Raw genomic sequence first — 23,484 nt, forward strand, 5'->3', positions numbered from 1 at the left:
AATAATTATTGCCCCGTTTCTTCAGTTTATAGAAATACCCCATATGTGGCCCTATTGCGCTATTTGACGCAACCACAAGCCTCAGATATAAAGGAGCGCATAGTGAATTTCAATGGCTCCATTATATTTGGTCATTTCTGACTGTACCACTTCAGGTTGGCAGAGGCTCTGGGGTGCCAAAACATAAGAAACACCCCTAAAGGGACACCATTTAGAAAACTAAACCCCTCAAGGAATGTAACAAGGGGTGCGGTGAGCATTTGGACCCCACAGGTGCTTCACAGATTTTCCGAACAATGTGGCGTGAAAAAAGACAAAAGTATTTTTTACACTAAAACGTTGTTCTAGCCTTCAATTTTTCATTTTTACAAAGGGATAAAAGGAAAAAAAAAAGACACAAAAAGTGTAGCACAGTTTCTCCCGAGTACAGAAATACCCCGATAAAGTGGCGCGATAAAGTGCCAAGCGGGCGCAGGACGAGACTCCAAAGGGAAGGAGCGTTTGGAAGCTGGATTTCACTGGAATGGATTTCAAGGGCCACATCGCATTTACAGAGCCCTCGTGCTGCCAAAACACTGGAAACCCCCCACAAGTGACCCCATTCTGGAAACTACACCCCTCAAGGAATCTAACCAGTGGGGTCCATATGCTCACTACACCCCTTGTTACATTCCTTGAGGGGTGTAGTTTCCATAATGGGGTCACTTGTGGGGGGTTTCAACTGTCTTGGCAACACAATGGCCTTTTAAATGCAACATGGCCCCTCGAAATCCAATCCAGCCAAATCCAGCCTCAAAAAACCAAATGGCTCTCCTTCCCTTTGGAGGCTTACCCTGCACCTGCATGGCGCTTTATGTCCACATGTGGGGTATTTCCGTACTCAGGAGAAATTGCGCTACACATTTAGTGTTTTTTTTACGTTTTAGCCCCTTGTGAAAATGAAAAAATCATGACAAGATTAATTATTTAGAGTAAATTTTTTTCCATTTCCTCAAGGGGTTAAAAAAGAAAATGAACACAAAACGTGTAGGGTAATTTCCCCTGAGTACGAAAATACCCCACATGTGGACATAATGTGCCATATGGGCACAGGGCAAGCCACCAAAGGGACAGAGTGCCATTTAGAGGCTTGAATGGAGGATGGAGGCCACGTCGCAATTACAAAGCTCCTGTGCTGCCAGGACAGTAGAAACCCCCGACAAGTTTCCCCATTCTGGAAATTACACCCCATAAGGAATCTAACTAAGGATTCAGTGAGGATATGGACCCCCTTGGTGACGGGCACATGTGTAGAACATGTGCCGTGAAAATAAAAAATACAATTTTTTTCATTTTCACGTCCCAAATGTGGCCGTCACCAGGGGGCCATATCCCCGCTGCCCTTGTTAGATTCCTTATCGGGTGTAGTTTCCAGAATGGGGTCACTTGTGGGGGGTTTCTACTGTCCTGGCCGCACAGAGGCTTTGTAATTGCATCATGGCATCCTCTAATGGGAATGGCGGCCATACCTATTTAGCTGGGGAAAAGGGACAATTCTAATTTATTTGGGGGTATTAGGCCAATTATTAGTTTATAAGGTTGGAAATGACAGGTGTCCATCAAACTCAACCTGTGTTGATCCAAAGGAAGGCAAAAAACCCTCGTGAGGCACACGACAGTAGCCTCATCACTGGGAAAAAATTACTTCCTGACTCCATAATGGCGATCAGAATAATCCCTGGATCAACGTGACCCCTGAAATAGGAATAAGGGACAGAATTTAGATAATGTAGAACCCCAATGACGTGTGGTGCGCCTTGAAGCGATCCAGTATGCAGAGGCCGGGGGGATCAGGACAGGTGTCACACGGGAAAATGGTGTCCTTCCTGATCCCCCTGTTACACCACACTCTGCACTTCTTCTGGGGTCTCCCGTTCTCCAGTGTGGGGGACGTCACCTGGAAAATGTTGTCCTGGTGCGATACGGGGTCCCTCACATCCAGAAGTGCTGGGTCCGCTCCATGGCTGCTAAATATTAGGGCCCTATTACTACTTCTAATATGTTCGGATCGTGCCGCAAGCTACAGTAGCTCAGGCAGCGAGGGACCGGAAGAGGGGGGTGCTGGTATAAAAGTTATCCCCGTACAGGTGGTAACCTTTATCCAGCAGTGGGAAGATCAGTTCCCGGACGATCTTCCCACTTGTTCCGAGGATGGGGGGGGCATCTGGGGGCATCTGGGGGCTGCATTCGGGTGTCCCTTCCTTCATACACTCTAAGGGTACGTGCACACTGCGGAATGGCGAAGGATAACCCTTCGTGCATTCCGCAGTTGGCACCCACCGGCGGACTGATGCAGGCGCGCATCCATTCTATGCACGGGCGGATTCCGCTCTCTGTCCAACGTATTCATTCTTTGGACGGACGATGGAATCCGCCTGTGCATAACATGGAGTCTATGACACGGGTGGAGACGCGCGCCTGCATCAGTCCTCCGGTGGGTGCCAGCTGCGGAATGCACAAAGGTTTATCTTCGCCATTGCGCAGTGTGCACCTACCCTAAATCTGTAAGAGTACCCTGAGGTACGCTCACAGAGTTAGTAGAATTTTACGCCATACCGTGATCTCTTATTGGGATGGTACTGGCGGAAAAGACGTGTCTGGGGGGCAGCGTACGCTACGCTACCCCCAGACACGTCACTGGATGATGAGGATGAATGGAGGAACGAAGGATCCCCCCATTTATCCTCACTGGCTGTTTCGGTGTCGGAGGCAATAATAACGTATCCCTCTGACGCCGAAAACACCCTTGGGGTCATCTTTATACGGGGACTAGTATATGGGGTATGTAGTGGTGTAGTGTCAAACTTTATTCAATGCAGTGTAGTGTGGTGTAATGTAGTGTTTTTTACGTGTTTTTTTACAGTAAGTATAAAAAAAAAAAAACTACTCCAAAAATGGTGTTGCTGATAAATGAAGCACTTATGTGCGGCACTTATCAGCAGACCGTGGCAGTAGGATAGAGAAAAAAAACACCCTACGCCAAAAAGGAGGAGTTGCTGATTAGCAGCGCACTTTCGTGCGATGCTGATCAACACTCAGCGGCGATAGGGTGCGGAAAATAGAAAAAAAAAATAGAAAAAAAAACAAAACAAAAAAAAAAACTTTATTACATACTGAACATCCCTATAGCTGCTGATCAGTGTATTACACATATCAGCCGCTAGAGGGCAGCAGAGCGGAAAATCCCGAAAACCCGACGCTGGAGCCGAAAATAGCCGAACGTGACGTCACAGAAGAAGCCAAAGACCCGAACGAGACCACGAGGACGCCGCGAACCCGGAAGACGCCGATCAGGACCCCGGGACAGGTGAGTAATGTACGAATACCTGCTCTGGACCCCTCAGCTACCTAGCTGAGGGGTCCGGAGCAGGTATTTATAACTTTTGGGGACTTTGATCGCCGTGAACGGCCGGCCGGTAGCGGCCGGCCGTTCACGGCGATCAGGCCGGTGGCACCCGGCCACCATTACTTTTTACAGTAATGGCGGTCGGTGCCGTCCTCGGACAGCACCGACCGCCATTTTTTCCGGGTCATCAGGTCACCGATGACCCGGAAAGGTTCCGATCACCGCTATTGGCTGATCTGAACTGATAAGCCAATAGCGGCGATCGTCGGCATGGGGGGGGTTAACAACCCCCCATGCCGACAGGGAGAGATGGCCTGCAGTGTATTTCTGCAGGCCATCTCTCCCGATCGCATGCGGCCGGTCTGCGGCGCCCTCTTAAAGGACCCGCGTACCGGTACGTCATGGGTCCTTAAGTGACAGTGATCCATGACGTACCGGTACGACATGGGTCCTTAAGAGGTTAAAACAGTCAAGTCGTTTTAATTGAAAATGCCTGAATGAAAAACGTTTTGTTTAACCCCTTAAAGACCGGATCAATTTTGATTTTTGCATTTTTGTTTTTAAGTACACTGATCTCTCATACAGATCTCTGCTGCATAGAGATGCAGCATAGATCGATTAGATAGGCACATTGATTGCTTCCGGCTGCTGCAGCCGGAAGCAATCGAGTGCCGAGCCGGGATGAGCGCCATTACGGCGCTGACCCCGGACAGGGTAGGATGTGTGAATCACTCCTCCGGGACATTGTCCCGGAGGAGCGATCCTCCCCACTAGACACCAGGGAACGGCTGCATCAAGTATTAGTGGGCACGCAGCTAATAGCTGCGGTCCCGGACTACGATCGGCACCCGGGACCTCTGCGATTCAGTGTCTGAACGCATGGAGGCGGCCCTTGACGTACGGGTACATCCAGGGTCGCCTAAGTGTTAAAGGAGGCTAGTCTGTTTTAACAGCACTGTATAACCACATGTACTGTAAGAAGGGACTTTAATAATGCCAACAATAATATATGTGCTTTATAATTCAGTGTACTGTATATACGTAGTCAGTATCCTCAATATTAGAGAATGCTGTCAACTAAAAATAATGTAAAATTCCTGTTAAGAGGATCTTACCCTTCACACATAAAAAATTGTCTAGACAGGGTTTTTTTTTCCATTGTACTGGTTGTATTGCTGACCAGACTAAAGACACTGACAGTTTTTCTTAAATGAGTTGCACAGTATAACATTTTTGTTTGTATCCATCATCATACACATTGTGAAACACACTTCAAAGAGCATATTAAAACAGTAGGCAAGTTGACATATATCAAAACATGTATAGAACATTTAACCTTTTCATTTACTTTTTTCCACTAGTATATATAAATTCCATGCTGTATTTATTACAGTGGTGTAATATAGCAATGTAAGTATAACAATGTAGTGTGAACAATTCAATGATACAGAATTTTCATAAATGTTATTCTGTATAGGATCAAAAAGAAATTTGTAAATCTGATCTTGACCTAATTCATAATACTTCAAATCAGTGATATATCAGACATGTAAACAGGTAATATGTGTATTTGTGATGGTTGAGAGAATAAAAAACTAAGTGGCTAATCCAAATGTTTTTTTTTTCCTAAAGAGAAAAAAACTCTTAGCTGAAAATAACTTCAACAAACAGAAAGTATTAGAACCAATAGTGCCAATTGCAATTTTTCAGGTTCTAGTATTAATATTATCATTATTATTAGTTATATGGTAGGATTAAAAAAATTTACACATTTTTTATTTAAAATAATAATTATACTGCTAAAAAAAAGTAGGGCTCACTCCTATTTCCAAAACTTGCAACAGCTTAGTACTACCTGTGGGAAAGGCACTTTTATTTGATTCTCACCAGCCTAAAAATACCAGATGGCCGCCGTCCAAGACTCCAGTCCTCATTTTTAGGCTCATGACTTGACAGTACCTGACTCTTCCCAGTACCTCATGGAGAATTGCATGCCTTGCTAACAATGGAGGATTTGTTCTAGACTTTTTAAATGTTAACATTAAAGTCTAGCTTATTAGAGGTTGTGAGGTGACCCCACTACTAAGCAAAAATATGTAAGAAAAAAAGACATTCACAGTAGCAAGATAAAAAAAAAAACGTATATAGAGTATGTTTTGAATATAACTATAACTGGTTATGAATAGTCTTGATCAAGCAGCGGAAAAAGCTAGGTTTGATTTAACTCGAACCTAGCCGGGCCTTCTGCATTTAATTGCTGATGCCTTCCCGGTCCATGTGGAAGGAGGAGACTGCCCGAGGACCGCCTGGAATTCCAAAATACAGCCTATTACCTAGGCTGAATCCTGGAATACCAACGGTTCCCAGGATGTCTCCTCCTTCCGCACGGACCAGGAAGGCATCAGGAATCAAATGTAAAATGTCCGGCTAGGTTCAAGTTCGATGCTTCTTCCGCTGTTCGATCAAGCCTAGTTATGAGGACTTATTCGATACTAGTACAGAATAGAGATAACGATCTGCTAGGCTTAAAAAGGCCCATCAATTCTGTGATAATAGGCTGATGACCTCGTCTGTGTAAAGGCCCTATTACACCAAACCATTATCATTCATACTTGGCCGATCACCGGCCATTCCAGCTGATAATTGTTTGGTGTAAGAGCACATGACCACGAAAGTCCACAATGAGTCAACATGCACAATGTCGCCTGATTGTCGTCTTTAAACATGTTAAAATGGTCCGACTAATGCAGGAACGGTCTGCTACTTGTTGCTCCATGTAATAGGAGGGACAGAAGCAGACCGCCGCTTACTTTAATAGGCTACCTATCTAAGGATTGCCTGGATAGCCACTTTCCACAGACCCCCTCCCCCCCCCCCCCCCGACTCTCTTTCCGTGCATGTAAGAGAACAGGCAGCAAATGAGGAACAAGGAAGAACCGAGTGCGGATCTGACAGGTTGGTGCTTACTTCCTCCTCAATATTGTGCCATGTAATACGGCCTTTAGGGTGGACTCTTTCTAAGGGGTTATTCCAGTTTGGAATTCTCTCAGAAGAGGAGGATTCAGAGTAAATTCAGAGTGAATTCTGTGCTTTGTCTTCCCATGTTTAATATGTTTTAGGTGAAGTGACAAATGACAAAGCAATAAAGGCGACCACTCCCATCTCAGCCTGTTTCTTTGTGCTTCACAGGTGATCAATCATATAGGATCGGTTAAAACAATGTTACAATAATGCACCGGCATTGAAATGTTAAATGCAGAATCATGCAAGTTTAGGAGAAAAATACAGATGCAGACAACCCAAAAATGTTCCAGGAAAAGTGAGGTGTTTTTTTCTTAAAATAATTAGGTTCTACTAATGAAATGTGATTCCTGCCCTAGAAAAAATTTCTTATAAATAAACTAAGCTTTCCGGAAGGAAAGTTATTACAAGTTCAGCCTATCACTGACTGACTGAGACAGGACAGCACCACAGCCAATGATTGAGGAAAACAACATCAAACTCCAACAACGGGGATCCAGGCGCAGGTCTGACTAATGGTGACCAGATGAATAATGTAAAACAATAAAAGTTTAATAAAAAGACCCCTAGGGTCTTTTTAACAAACTTTTATAGTTTAACATTATTCATTTGGTGGAGCTCGGGAGTGGCTGCGGTTCGCAGGTTTATACTTTTCATGCTATTCCGAGAGTTGTGCCTCCTGTTCAGCACAACTCTATCAGGTGAGGGTTACCATATTCTATCCCTTCACCTCTTTTAGTCCATCTGATCCGTGCCATGAAGCGCTGTCCCTTGTTTTTCTTTGCAGCCAATGATTGGCTGAGCGGACTGGCACTCTTGAGACAAAAGAGACAGCCTGCTCAGTCAATCACTGGCCAGAGCTTTAGCGCTGTCCTGTCTCACTCAGTGATTGGATGAGTGGGCTTGAGGCGACTAGAGACACCGGAGACTCGGAGGACACCAGGGGACAGCGGCCAGGTGAACGCAACTTTTTTTTTTTTAACCCCTAGACGACCCAGGGCGTATAGTTACGCCATGGAAGTCTGTCCCCAGACGACCTAGGGCGTAACTGTACGCCCTGGGTGTTTCTCCCGCTATGAAGCGTGCTCCGGAGCGGAGAGCGCTTCATAGAAGGTGGGGGCCGGCTGCAATCAGCAGCCGGGACCTCACCGGTAATGACACGCTGCAGCGATAGCGCTGCCGCGTGACATTAACTCCTTAAACGCCGCAATCGCGGCGTGACCGCGGCGTTTAAGTGTAAGTGACAGGGGGAGTCCCCTGTCACTTACCGCCTGTCACACTGCGGGGGTCCCGATCGGTAAAACGGGCCGCCGGAGGTCTCTCACCTGCCTCCGTGCGGTCCGATCGGCGATCTGCTACACTGAGCCTGCACAGGCAGGCTCAATGAGCAGATCACCGATAACACTGATCAATGCTATGCCTATGGCATAGCATTCATCAGTGTAGAAATCAAACTAATCTATGTAAAAGTCCCCCAAAGGGACTTCAAATGTGTAAAAAAAAAAAAAGTTAAAAACACTAACACACTACCCCAAAACCCCTCCCCCAATAAAAGTTGAAATCACCCCACTTTCCCATTATATAAATAAAACATATAGAAATAAATAAACAAATAAACATATAATATACCGTAGCGTGCGTAATTGTCCGATATATTAAAATATAACAAGCGTCATTGCGAACGGTAAACGGCGTACATGAAAAGAGGGGAAAAAGTGCGCACATTACCTATTTTATGTTACATTATATATAAAAAAAAATTAATAAAAAGTGATCAAAACGTCCGATCTTCACAAATATGGTATTAATAAAAACTAGAGATCATGGCGGAAAAAATGACACCCCATACAGCCCCGTAGGTGAAAAAATAAAACCGTTATAAGCATCACAATAGTCCCATTTTATTTATAATTAATTGCCAAAAAAAAGGATTTCATTTAAAAAAATATATAACATTAGAGAATCTGTGTAAACCTGCATATGGTTGTGTTCGGACTGACCTATAGAGTAATAGTATCATGTCGCTGTTACCATATAGTGCATTACGTAGACACAGGAACCCCCCAAACGTTACCATATTGCATTCTTTTTTGCGATTTCACCAATTTATATCTTCATAAATAATATATTTGGAATTCCATCATATATGTTATGGTAAAATGAATGACGCCATTACACAGTACAACTATTCCTGTAACAAATAACCCCTTACATGGCCCTGTAGATAGAAAACTGAGAGTGCTGGAGCTCTTAGAAGGGGAGGAGGGAAAAATGGAAACACTAAGATCAAAATTTGCACGGTCCACTGGGTCATTTTGGGCCTGGTCCTCAAAGGGTTAAAGATGAGGGGCTGACATCTTTATGAACTCAAACTTCAATGCAAAGTTCAGTATGAATCTCAGGTCAGAAGATTTGGTTCACTCATCTCTAATTGTGATATAAAAACATGTCTCATATATCTTGAGTTTGAAATCTAGAATTAAATCATACAAAATATACTTTAAAAAGGGGTCTAATCTACAAGGGCTGCCTCTTAACCCGAAACAAAGTTTTCTGTGATGTGCTGTAGATCAGGGGAAAAATCTTGAACAATTTTACTACTCTGCACTTCCACAGAGTAGTAATGAGAAATTCCCCCCTATGTCCCAAGCTTTACATTTCAGCATCCTAAAAAGAAGAGTTTTTGCAACTTCATTGGAAGTGGGTGATTTGGGCTGGAACAAAGTGGGCTCATTTGAACCTAAAGGCAGTTGAAAATGTCACATATGGAAAAAAAAAAAAAAAAAAGGTTATAGAGGTTGGATTTACTGTCCGATTAAAACCTATGAGGGTCCTGATCAATTGCCTAATAAAATTTTATATAAAGAGGGGGGGAGGCCAGGATTGATGATTTTTTACATTATAAGGCTGGGTTCACACACTGTATACTTCAGGCAGTATTTGGTCCTCAAGTCAGGTCCTCATAGCAACCAAAACCAGGAGTGGATTGAAAACACAGAAAGGCTCTGTTCACACAATGTTGAAATTGAGTGGATGGCCGTCATATAACGGTAAATAACTGCCATCATTTCAATATAACAGCCGTTGTTTTAAAATAACAGCAAAAATTTGCCATTAAATGACGGCCATCCACTCAATTACAACATTATGTGAACATAGCCTTTCTGTGTTTTCAATCCACTCCTGGTTTTGGTTGCTATACAGCCTCACAAATACAGCCTCAAATATACTGTGTGTGAACCCAGCCTATATCAGAAAAAAATTACTCCATTTACTCCAATATGATACCACTTAAGCCTATAGATCATGATTAGAGATAAGCGAACCGGGTTCAGATTCGAGTCCATCCGAACCCGAACGATTGGCATTTGACTAGTGGCGGCTGCTGAACTTGGATAAAGCTCTAAGGTTGTCTGGAAAATATGGATACAGCCAATGACTATATCCATGTTTTTCACAAAGCCTTAGGGCTTTATCCAACTTCAGCAGCCACCGCTAATCAAATGCCGAAAGTTCGGGTTCGGATGGATTCGAGCATGCTCGAGGTTTGCCCATCTCTAATCATGATGCAAAAAATTAACCTATTTGAAAAGATGGAAAAATAAAATAATTATAAAAGTCACAATAAGGTAATTTTATAATAAGGTAATAATTATAGTTTTTTTTCTACAAAAAAAGTTTTACTGTTTAGGGTATGTTCACACAAGCTTCTTTATTGTGGCGGTATTTTTGGATTTCTGTCATTTTGAGGTGAAAATGCAGCCATATTTTGATAATTATGGCTGCAGATAAAGAGCTTGATTATTATTTATTGCCCTAATTATGAAAATACAGCCTTTTTTGGTTTCAAAAGGATGGCCATTTGGGAAAAAAAAAAACGTGAACATAGCCTTGAACATAATAATATATTATCTTTGTTTACACCATTCCCCCACCCAATAATATATAATATATACATTTATATATTTTGATATAACAGACAATCCACACACTACAATATCAAATATGTTTATTTATTTATTTACATATTTTATTTGTGTAATGGGACAGAGGGTAATTAAAACTTTTATTGGGGAGAGGTTTTGTAATATTTTTTAAAACATTTCTTTTAAACTTTATGGGGTACATTTAGGAAACGTCCGCCCAGGCGTACGCCAGCAAGAAGGTGCAGATTCGCCCCTTCTCCCTGTGTACGCCTACTGTACCTGATGGACGAGCTGGGGGGAGCTTAGGGGGGGCGTGACGAGGCGGGAAGAAGGCATGGCCTCATCCAGCACCTAATTTATCATGATTTATGCCTGCTCGCAGGCGTAAATTATGATCCAAATCTACACCTGCTTCAAGCAGGTGTAGATTTAGTACTCCAGGTGCAGGTTCGGGTGCCCGGCCAGCCGGATTCACTAAGAGGCGTGCGCCTCTTAGTTAATCCTGCTGGGGAAAAAGGAGCGGGGCCTTATATAAGACCAGCGTACCAATGAGTTATTTTAGGGGACTTACTGTGTATATGCAATAATTAGATTGCATATACTGATCAATGCCATGCTATTGCATAGCATTGATCAGTATTATCGCCACTCTTCTCATAAGCCTCTTCTGCCTAAGAAAGGCTCTATGAGAAGATCCCTGATCTGACAGGATGGTGGTAGGCATTACACCTCTGCCTGTCAGGAAAAGAGTTTGGGACCCTCGCAGTCACCCTACGGAGGTCCTAATCAGTTAATGACAAATACTTCTCCTTTTCCTGACTCCCTTAAATGCCAAGATCTTTATAAATCATGACATTTAAGGGGTTAATAACAGGCAGCTACCTGTCAGTATCTCTGGCTCCTGGTACAGTGGTCTCACTGGCAGCCACACACACATTGAAACCCCTTTCATTCCTACTGCAGAGGGTGTTTTCAATAGAAAGGTATATAGCTATATGGCTGATGCGAAGGAGTTAAAAATAACAAATGGTATGTATTTTATAGGTCACCATGATTGCATCAGTTCTAAATACTAATAAAAATATATATTTTTTTTAATTATTGACCACTGTATCTAAAGGGTTAAATGCTCAATTTCAAAAGTTTCTCAATACTATAAAATTAATTTAACATTTTAACTTTTAGCATGAAGGTTCCTATTATTCTGTTTATTTCCTGCTATCCCCTAAGTATAAGTAGACGTATGTGTTAGACAAGGAGTCTCAAGGTATTCTCTACAGTGGGACTTCACGTGTCAATTTGTGCTTTTTGTCTGCTTTATTTGTTACTTCTTCTTAAAGTAAAATGGGATCAGTAAGTGCACTTTGTACTGTTTGGGAAAAGATTAAAGCCTTTAATGTTCATGTGCAGATTTTGGATCTGACTTATGACTGCTCTTTGAATTTCAAAGCTTAACTTTGTAAGGGATTTTGTCTAACCATGACTTATTTATAAATGATTTCATATGCAAGATAGAACTGCAGGGACATACATCTTGAAACCGAAAGCTGACTTGACAGTGGCAGCATGTTATTAGACACAACAGAAAGGTTTTATACATTAAGGTTAAATGTAACATTTTGCAAATGTTAAAATGTGTAACTGTGTTTATAACACATATGATGCCTATGGTCAAAAGACTGAAGTCTCTTTAGAGGTGTCTTACTGTATGCAAACAATTTTAAGTAAATGTAAGTTTATAGTTAAGAGTTGAGAAAACTTTGAGTTCTTGAGTTCTTCTTCCGAACCCATGTGTGTTGCATTTCAATACTGTTGGATGCTGAAGTTGGGAATTTAGGGAAAACATGGATACAGCCATAGGCTCCCATTCAGGATGATTATGATCATTATTAGCGGCCGTCTATATAACGAGTTGGCTGCTATTGCCCAATAAGTGGGAACATAGCTATAAGCTGTATCCATGTTTTCTTGTACCCCCCCTAGGGCTGCATCCAACATCTACAACCACTTCTAATCAAATGCCGCACACTCCTGCTCGGACTGAATTTAATAAATATAAAAAAATCCTAGTTGGATAACAGATTCTCTATAAAAATAGTCTTGGGTATTCATACCATTCAAAATAAGACTACTACACTATGATTTATCGAGGCAGAAACAAAAGTTTGGTGACGTTAATATTGTTTCCCTATCATACTAGTGTAAAGTTGGTTTAATTCTTAAAGATTTAGCCTTATTCTCCAATGTGGTGTTTTAAATGCACTAGTATTGATTTGAGGTTGGCTAACCAAATCTGCCAAACCAAGATTCGTTTTGAACTTTACAAAAAATTTGGTTTGCTACCGAACTGAATTCTCTGCAACATTCAGAAGGGTTTGGCCAAATCACACCACTCATGTAAAAAAAAAGAAAAAGAAAAAGAAAAATGTTTTTACATATCCAAGGTCCTTATCCATGTCTTCTGTGGTGAAAGCTTGCTCAGCCAATCACAGGCTGACTAGGATAGGGCAGCACTGCAGCCCCTGATTGGCTGAGTGGGCTGTCACACTTGTCTCAGGAGTGACAGCCTGCTAAGCCAAACACAGACTGCGGTGCTGTGCTGTCCTAATCAGCTTCTTACTGGCTGAGCGGGCTGTCACTCGTCTTAGGGAGACGACAGGACAGGACCGGAGAAGAAGGGCCTAGAGGGACATGTAAATATAGGAAGTGGCGGTTGGTTAAAGTTCGGTTTGGCAGGAACCCAAACCTTACATTAAAGTTTGGTGAACCTGCCAACCAAACTTTTCCTCATCTCTAGTTTTGATATACTTTTCATTATTATTAAATATTATGCATTAATGAGTGTAAGTCAGTTCATAATAAAATGGTTAAAAGGTTTGCAGGGAATATAATATCAACCGGTAGCAAACTAAGAATGAGATCGCCAGAGGTTAAGATGGTGGCATGGGACACACATAAGCTTATATGTCTATACGGAAACTACAAGACAATAATGAAGCCACTATAAATAAACAAAAAAACAAACAAAAAGAATCTTATGCCAAGTACAGCAGCTTCCCACCTTGTGTTTAGACTTAAATAGCTTTAACTTCCTTTCATTTAGCATTGTTTCCTTACCAACAGCTATGATGTTATTCCTGTTCAGGATTGAATTTACATTTCTTGAGCCCATAAAGATTCAATCACTGGCATGTATAGAGGAAATGTTTCAGAGTGTCCATATTAGCGAGAGCTTTGTTCCCTGATTTGGCAGCAAAACATTTGTGTAATTGGAATTGGCAGGTACATTATCCAGCAGACTGTGAGAACCAAGGAGGTGGCTACATGCAGAGAAACAAGTAATTGATAAATCCATTTACACTTCTAATTATCTGTATGTAACATCTATACTGAAGTAAATAAAGAACAGTTACTGGGAGGTGTAAGAATTCTACCATCCTAAAATGTTCGAATGTGGCGAAAATCGACATTTTTCATTGTATTATACGCGCATGAAATATTGTGTTATATTGCATACAATACCACGGGATTTCACTTCCCATGTTTTGTTTAATGTTTTATTCAACAGTTATAGTTATACAACTTTGTAATTTGTGTTATTTAAGTAAATGGCCTCCTTCCCCATGTTTCCCCCCACCCACGCTAGACCCAGAAGTGTGGTGCATTATACTTACGGAATCGCTGTCTACCCCGGCCGCGATCTTGGGACGATGACGTCATCTTCAGTAGGCCGGACCGCTCCAGCCCTCCCTCATGCCGGATCCCCTCTAGCGCGTCATAAGCTGCTCAGCCGCAATTGGCTGAGCATAACTATGCCAGGGATCTAGGACACTCACAAAGCCGCGTTCAAGGAGGCATCACTGTTTCACAATCATATCGTTTTCAACTAGGTGCTCACGCCTCTCCATTGTTTGCTAAAATTTATCTCTTTTAGTGAGAAAATAAAAATATTCAGCAAATCCCTTTGTTGACAGTTGTTTAAGTGTTAGTGGCGTCCATGGTTGTGTGCATTGGTCCATAGACTTTATTGTGTCCTTTATTATATTAAATTATTTTTATTTCACTTGTATGCTATATGTACTTATGAAACAAAGTTCATCATTTCTAGGAAACATACCAATAATCAAAATATGTCCTACAAAGGTAACGAAATGCCCCAAGGGGAACAAAAAATGGGTGTTTCTTTAACTATGTATATTCCTGTTGTATGTCTATGTAAAGATTGAAGGACTATAGCAGCATGTGTGTTGGTATAACTTCTAAAAGACATAGCACTATGGACCAGTAAGAGACTCTTTGATACTTGAAATTGTCTTCACTTTAAGTGCCAGTGGGGATTTAAAGCATACATATCATTAAAAGAAAAAAAAAAAACTTGTCACAAAGACTTTCCACAATCCCAACTCTATTGACATCAGGACATAATAATGATTATAGAGGACTACTATGCTTAGCAATATAATGGAGACTAAGACCTCAGTGTTTTCAAAGCCTACAGCTGGGGAAAGTAAGTAGAAAGATATAGGAGCCTGCTTTTCTCTTTTATTCTTGTATATGTTAGGCTATGTTCACACAACGTCAAAAATGGAGAAAAAACATGCGATTTCGCTATTTAAAAAAACGTCCGTTTTTGCAGCAATTTAACTGACTTCAATGCAATTGCATTGAAGTCAATGGGAAGACGGACGTCCTATGCCCACAATGCATTGAAAAACGGACGTTTTTGCAGCGGATGTCAAAATATTGATCATGAACATTATTTTCAGACGTTGTTTGCAAATAGCGGATGTTTTGTATTAGTTGTTCCCACACAGTTCTTCTACTGTCACTGTTCTTTCTCCATTCTTACTATTAAATTCAATGGATTTTTCAATTAAGCCACAACCAAAGGACAATTAGTAACCCCAAACTAAGATAATGTGCAAAAGCCCGTCATTGCACTAAGGGGATGCCAGGCTTCGAAAAACGTCTGTTATTTTAGACTCAAAATAACGGACGGCATTTTAAATGGAGCTGAAGAAAACGTTGTGTGAACATAGCCTTAAAATGATTTTTTTTCTTATATTAAAGTAAACTAATACTAAAAAAAACAAAAACCCTAAGTTGCAATATTGAGACCTATTTCAGGAAAGAATTTCAAAACATCATCGACACATTGATCTGTAATATATGGTAAACAATAGTTCTAATATACCCCTCAAAACATGAAAAGACAAAATTGCCTTTTTGCGCCATCAGAATACACAGGAAATCTCATTAGCGGAGAATAGCTTACTCTTTTTGGGCCTTTTTTTTTGGGGGGGGGGATGACTGTGGAGACCTAGAGCTATTCAATTTTTTTTTTATTATTGGCATCATTATTTTACTTACATTCTTGTTGCAAACCTTAAATCATTTCATGTAATAGAAAAAAGTAATTTTCAAGGAAATGTTGTGACAGGGTAATGATCTCCCACTGAAAAAAACACTGAAAATAGGGAAATAGAAGGCTATTATCTTGTCACAATGTTTCATTTCATTGAAATTATTGCTAAAGTGCAATAGTATCTACAAGGAAATAGATTATTTGGAATAATGAACATAAGGAACAGCTTATACTAAGTGGATGAATATTGAAAGAGTTTTCCTGTTTGCAAAGTTATTTGTGGTTGTTACACAAACAAGTTCTTAACTCCGGCTAATAAAACCTAGAATGAATATATAAAGAGTTTTATAAAAGAACTATGACAACTCTATGCATTGTGAGCCAGAAGAAGTGTGATCATGCGTGAAACAGTCGTCGCTAGTGGGACCCACTGGCTACCTGTCTTCCCTTCCCCTGCAAAGACACCCCAATAAAGATTGATGCTACAGCTATCAGTTGAGTGCTGTTTTTTCTTGTTCACTTTTTGAAGTGACTGTTGTCATGTACATCCCTGCTGCGATTTTGTCTGCAACCCGCCCCATTAACCCCCCAGCCGCCGGACATTATACATTACCGGGTCCCCGCTCCTGCTTGCTTCGGGACCTGGTAATGTATAGTCTGGCCGCCCCCCCGCTGCCCCGATCACCCCCTCAGCAGCACTGATCGCCCCCCGCAGCCCCCGGCCACACGATCGCCCTCTGCAGCCCCCGGCCGCACAATCGCTCCCCGCAGCCCCCGGCTGCACAATCGCCCCCTCAGCCCCCGGCCGCGCGATCGGAGCTGCAGGGGAGCAATCAGTGCTGGGGGGAAGGTGGCGATCGTGCGTCCGGGGCTGCGGGGGGCGATCGTGCGGCCCGGGGCTGGGGGATTTCGTGCGGTCGGGGGTTGCGGGGGGGCGATCGTGCGGCCGGGGGCTGCGGGGGGGCAATCGTGCGGCCGGGGGCTGCGGGGGGGCGATCGTGCGGCCGGGGGCTGCGGGGGGGCGATCGTGCGGCCGGGGGCTGCGGGGGGCTATCGTGCGGCGGGGGGGTGCGGGGGGCGATCATGCGGCCAGGGGCTGGGGGCGATTGGGGCTGCAGGGGGGCGGGCAGGATATACATTACCTGATCCCGGCTCCTGCTTGCTTTGGCGGCTCCCGGCACGTTCCGCCCGGCCAATCAGTGCGCTGCCCCGCTGCAGCACACTGATTGGCCGGGCGGGCCGTGAAGACACCGGGACCCCCGAAACAAGCAGGAACGGGGACCCAGTAATGTATAATGTCCGGCGGCTATGGGGTTATTGGGGAGGGCTGCAGACAAAATCGCAGCAGGGATGTACATCCCTGCTGTGAGTTTCTCTGCTAATGAAATTATAGGGCTGGGATCTGCAGCGAGTCTCGCTGCAAAAACGCAGCAAGGAGACTCTCTGCAGATCCGGCAAGTGGGTTTGAACCCTTAACCTTGCACCACTTGCTGTCAATGATGGTCTCTGTGAGCACTATAGAGTCCATTTGTCAGTTTGGATCCAGTGGAGGAGTAGTGCCGGGTCTATTATCTGGTTTGTAGTGTCTATGTACTAAGGGGGTAATTTATCAAGGGCTTTGCGTCTATTTTTAAGTGAATAATTGGATTGTTCGTCCAGTTTTAGTCTAAGTTCTATTTATGAACCAGTATTCGACAGGCGAATATTTTTTAGATGAAACTTTTTTTTTAATCTGCCTGTTTTGAGTATTCACCCAAAAGTTTGCATAATCCTGGATTAGCGCCCAATTTATCCAAACAAAACAGGTGCAGGCTTACGTGTGGTCAGTACCAGGTGAATATGCCCTTTGCAATTTTTGTGACTTTTTGTGCGACTTTTTTGTGTCTTTTTACTTAGATACATTTACTATGGCAGTGCTACATGTTAATAAATCAGTCAAAAGAGATTGGAACAAAATACACACCAATCTCCATTAGAATAGTTGCACACATTAGACTGCTTAGTAAATGTCCCTCTACTTAAAAAATTGGACAAAGTCATGAGCCAATCTAGATAATTATTGAAGTGCGAATGCGGCGGTCCTGGCACTGTCATTGGTGTGCATCTCCCAGCTCTGAACACTATGATAAATGACATAATAAATAGCTATATGATATGATTAAACCCCAACCCATGTAATAGCCAAGCCCCCCAATATTGCCCCATGTAGTAGCCAAACCAACCAAAATTGCCCAAAATAGTAGCCAGCCCTCCCAGTAGTACCCAAATAGTTGCCAGCCCCCCAAGTGTCCTCACAGAGGAGCGATCCCTGAATCTTTACCGGGTCGGAGTGTAATGTAATGGTGATGTAATGCGATGTAATGGCGCTGGTCCCAGCCCGGCATTCTGTTGCTTTCGGCTACAGCAGCTGAGAGCAATAGAATGCCTATCTCATTGATTTATGCAGTATATCTATACTGCAAAGATATTAATAAGAGATCAGACTAGTAATACTAGAAGTCCCCCAGGGGGACTTCTAGTATGTGTGTAAAAAAAAAAATCCCCTCCCTTAATAAAAGTTTGAATCACCCCCCCTTTTCCCATTGTATAAATAAAATTAAATAAATAAACATTTGGTATTGCCGTGTACGTAATTGCCCAAACTATTAATTTATTTCATTCCTGATCTCTCACGGTAAATGGAGTTAGCGCCCAAAAAGATTCAAAGTGCAAAATTGTGCATTTTGGTCGTATCAAATCCAGAAAAAAATGTGATAAAAAGCAATCAAAAAGTTGCATATGCGCAATCAAGGTACCGATAGAAAGTACAGATCATGGCTCAAAAATCACATGGCCCCATAGACCAAAGAATGAAAGCTCTATAAGCATGGGAATAGAGCAATTTTAAGAAACATTTACTTTTTTAAAAAGGTTTTAATTTTTTAAAAAGCCATCAAATAAAATAAAAGTTACACAAGTTACATTTTGTAACAACTTGAGGAACATGCACAACAAGTCAGTTTTAAATTTTTTTTTTCCTGCTATTGCAGTATACTTTATGCAACAATTAAGCCTGTCTCTACAAAGTACAATTAGTGACTTGAAAAATAAGGGCTCATGTAGGTCTCTAGGTGAAAAAATGCAAGTGCTATGGCCTTTTAAGCACAAGGAAGAAAAACGAAAGCGCAAAAATGGAAATTGGATATTTCCTTAAGGGGTTAAACAACTATCCTAATAGCAGCTATGGGTGCAGCTCACAAACTTCTCAGGAGGATTGAGACAACTATAATGGCTTTACCTTTGCTAACCAATACAAATTGATAAAAATAACAAAGTGTTTCGTCCTCAAGATACCTCTGTAATCATAAATATGAATAAGAGCAAAAGGTCAATATAAATAATAAATAATGGATGTACAGGATTGCAGAATACAATCAGGTGTAACTTCCGAAATATAACAGAAAATAAAAACTTTAAAACACTACAGAGAAAATGTCACCAGTAAAAATAATAATAATAATAATAATAATAATAATAATAATAATAAAAAATGTATGAACAAAAATAAGAATGATTGTGAAAATAAGAACAATTAAAAATAATTGTGTAATACCTTCTTATTTATTAAAACATTTCTACCATTTAGCTGCTACTTGGAGAAAGGACAACACACAGGAAGTCATTTGCAAAAATAGAGCAGGAAGCCAAGGGATGAGCAGATTTTTTGTTGCTTTTTTTTTTTTTTGCATCATATTAAGTAAAAATCTAAAATAAATAAATGTTAAAGATGTTCATAGCATTAAAGCGACTCTGTACCCAAAATCTTTCCCCCAAACAACTTGTACCTTCGGATAGCTGCTTTTAATCCTAGATCTGTCCTGGGGTCCGCTCGGCAGGTGATGCAGTTATTGTCCTAAAAATCAACTTGCAGCCCTGTGGCAAATGGCCGTGGCTTGGAGTATCTGTGCCCTAACTTTGCACCACCCCTCCGTCCCTCTTCCCCGCCCTCATCACCATTTTTCCTATTTCTCTGCAGTGAAAACTATACAGGTGCCTTAACGACGTGCTGACACAGGTGATGAATAGTAGAAAATCTGCCTGACGCAGTCCTAATGATGAGGAGGGACAGCCTAATGCATACACAATCTAGACCATGGCTGTTGGGTACAGGGCTGCCAGTTTAAAAGTTGTTTTTTAGGACAATAACTGCATCACCTGCCGATCGGACCCCAGGACAGATCTTGGATTAAAAGCAGCTATATGATGGTACAAGCGGTTTGGGGGAGAACAGATTGTGGGTACAGAGTCGCTTTAAGGCTACAGATGTATGTATGTTCACACAATGTACTTTTTTGGAAAATAACAGCCGCTGTTTTTCAATTAAATCAATGCCATGCTGCCCATTCCATGCACACACTGAAAGGCTAACTACAATCTTTAGTGGGCTGCAGGATACATTATCAAAAAATCTGCCACTGTGCTCCAGCCACGTTCCTGATGCAGGCATTCACCAGATAAGGATTCCTTCCAGCAGAGCAGTTGATTGTGATGCTGGAAAGAATCTGTATCAGGCGCATGTCTGCATTGGGATCGTGGCAGGAGTACAGCTGGAGCGCAGTGGCAGTTATTTTTACGCTGGTCTTATACTACACCCCTCCCCCTTTTCCCCGGCATGTGCCTCTTAGTAAATCCAGCCGGGCGCCCAAACCTGAGCCCGGCGTACTACATCTACACCTGCTTCCAGCAGGTGTTATTTTGGATCATGATTTACGCCTGTGAGCAGGCGTAAATCATGATAAATGAGGCGTGGGAGGAGGCCACCTCCTCCCCGCCTTGTCACGCCCCCCCAAGCTCTCCCAGCCCACCCTTCGGGGGAGCAGGGCTTACGGCAGGCATACGCCAGGGAGAAGGGGTGAATCTGTACCTTCTCCCTGGCGTACACCTCTGGCGGAAGTTTTATAAATGTCCCCCATAGTATACGCTCTGGTCAGGATTCCATCCGGTCGCACAAAAACCTGACATGTCAGTTTTCTGCGGCTGCTATTCATTGAATATCGACCGCACAGAACATGTCAGTTTACACAATGGAGCATGCGGCTCCAATCGCACGCTCCTTTGTGTGCAGCAGTGAATTGGGATACGGGCCCACATGAAGGCGCCCCCTTCCGAATTCACCAGATACGAAGATCATCCGGCTGTCCCAGAACAGCCGGTGTTATAAGTAGTGTGAACCCAGCCTAAAAGACTATAGTTACCCTTTCATTTAAAATGAGCTCAGTTACAACGTTTTTAAACATTACAATGACAAAAATGCTAGTTTTCCATGACAACATAAAATAAGAGCATATTTTTGTTTCCTAAAAAAAATAACTGTTTTCTCTATATTCAAATTGTTAAAATATATATGTATTCAGAACAATGTGTAACAATATCATATTTGGATCTTACACTATTTGCTTATACATTGAATCCTGTCTTTTTATCTGAACATGTTCACCATTACATTAGTAAAACAAGTTTTATACACTTTTTGCATCCTGTTTAGATGTTTTTTGATGGGTATTAAAACAAAATGCTGTAGCCTGTTTTAAAGGTATCTGGTTTCTAATCAAGCAAAAAAACTTGTGAACATGGCCTTAGTGTTTGTTCACATTCGTGTATGGAAATACAGATGAAATAGGGAGGCACAAATCAGAATATGTTTTAAATTTTACTGTTTCAGGCTTTTTTTTTTCGACGGCATTTGCCTAAACCGGACACGTTTTGGCTCCATAATGACGTTCACAAAAAAAAAAAAAACAGCAGTGAAATGTGTGAACATAGCCTTAAAGTAGCCCACTTTTGCCTTCGTGGCAGCTTTTGTAACTCTAGGTATTCTCTCAGCTTCATTAGGTAGTCAAATGGAATGTTTTTCAATTAACACTGATATGTTTTTTAGTCAAATGTTGAGATTTTTGTTTTTAACCATCATAACTTTGTGAGACGCAGTAAATGTGAGTGAATGGATTATAACTGTATCATCTGCAATTTAATGCATAGAGGCGATGTGATGATGTTGGGGTGCTTTGTTAGTGACACTGTTGGTGATTTTTATTTTTGTTTGTTTTCTTATTTCAAGGTGCCCTTAACTAGCATGCGTAACACTGCATTCTGCAGCAGCATACTATCGCATCTAGTTTGAACTTAGCAGGACTAATATTTGTTTTATAAAAGCACAATGAAGAGCAAATAGCAAAATACATTAAGAAATCATAAATTGTTCAAGGAGTTAAATTCAAAGGGTAGGAAAGGAAAAATAGGCCATGTTTATTCTATATTGAGCTTCTATTATTACACGTAGTGTTTATTGTTTAATGTTAACACAACATGTGAATCTACTATGTATATGTCTCAGTGCGTCCTGTGTCAGTTGGCAATTGAAATACTGCCACAATGTAATTAGATAACTGAGTGGAAGGCTAAAACATATTGAACTGTGCAGCTATTCATAGCTGTATAGTCATTTTCCCCCTGCTGGGCACTCAGTTCAGTGCCAGGTAGGAGAGGAAGCTGGATGCAAAATGTACCTAGTATCCAGCTTCCCTCGACCAGGGCTGTTTCTAGGTTTTCTGCTGATAGAGGCGAAACCTGAAATGGTGTCACCCACCCCACCCCATTACCCCCCCACCCCACCCCCCAGCCTATTTAAAATCATAAGTAAAGCATGTGTACAAAAAAATCAGCAGCTTGTAATAATAAGTGCATGCGTAACCCAACACTTCCATAAATTGCCCTGTTTAAGCACTACCTTCTATCCTTGATAAGGACAAGACAGAAAAAGTTTCAAAGTTTCCAATTCCAAGAGAGTACACAAGTCTTTAAAGGGCTTGACATATATAAGAGTCAATACATTGTGAGTACTTATGGTGAACCTCTTTATATTCATCCTACCATTACGCCTTGTTCTCCATATAATGGGGTAGTATCACTTAACAATAACAATACCAGTAAAGTATTTGCAGTGTTGACTTGTATTCTGTGTCTGTGTCCGGCTATCATTTGCATGTCATGGGGTCCATGAAGTCAATAGTGTGTAGCAGACAGTATAATTTATGGCCACTTCACAGAACATGACACCCCTGAGAGACTCTACAGAGCTGCCACCCTGAGTAATAAACTCATTTGGCCTGATGGAGGACCCAGCAATGACCACAACAGCAAAAGGACACCCAGATGTAAAATACCAAGCCAGAAGACACATGTCCTTCACAGCCGCAGGACATTCCATGATGCCATCAACATGTGATTGGTCACATGCTAGGGAAGGAATCACAGACTCCCAACTACTTAGTACTAGTAGCAGGAACATTTCTGTATTAAAAATAAATCTTTGGGTGGGCATATATATAGCAGATGTTGGTATCATACATATGCATTTCACATACTATAGGTGCAGCACTAATGTGTATGGATAGAACCAGGTTTGTTTAGTATGGCATTGCTGTGTGTGTGTGTGTGTGTGTGTGTGTGTGTGTGTGTGTGTGTGTGTGTGTGTGTGTGTGTGTGAGAGAGAAGCGGAGCTCTATGTGTACATTTAGCTGAACTGGGTGTATAGTAAGGGTTTGTAATGTCTGTACACAACTCACCTATGCACCTTGTGTAGCACGGTGTACTGTAGATTAGATTCCCAGGCTGGATACACTGCACTCAAACCATGTCACAGTGTTTACAGTAAACTAGAGATTCCTTATAATCCCTATTTTACTGTCAGTAGCTCAAACTGTCTGCCCAAACTATCACAAGCCAATTATGCTGTCTTAAGCACTGGC

The sequence above is a fragment of the Dendropsophus ebraccatus genome, chromosome 3, assembly GCF_027789765.1.
Source record: "Dendropsophus ebraccatus isolate aDenEbr1 chromosome 3, aDenEbr1.pat, whole genome shotgun sequence".
Classification (NCBI taxonomy): domain Eukaryota; kingdom Metazoa; phylum Chordata; class Amphibia; order Anura; family Hylidae; genus Dendropsophus; species Dendropsophus ebraccatus.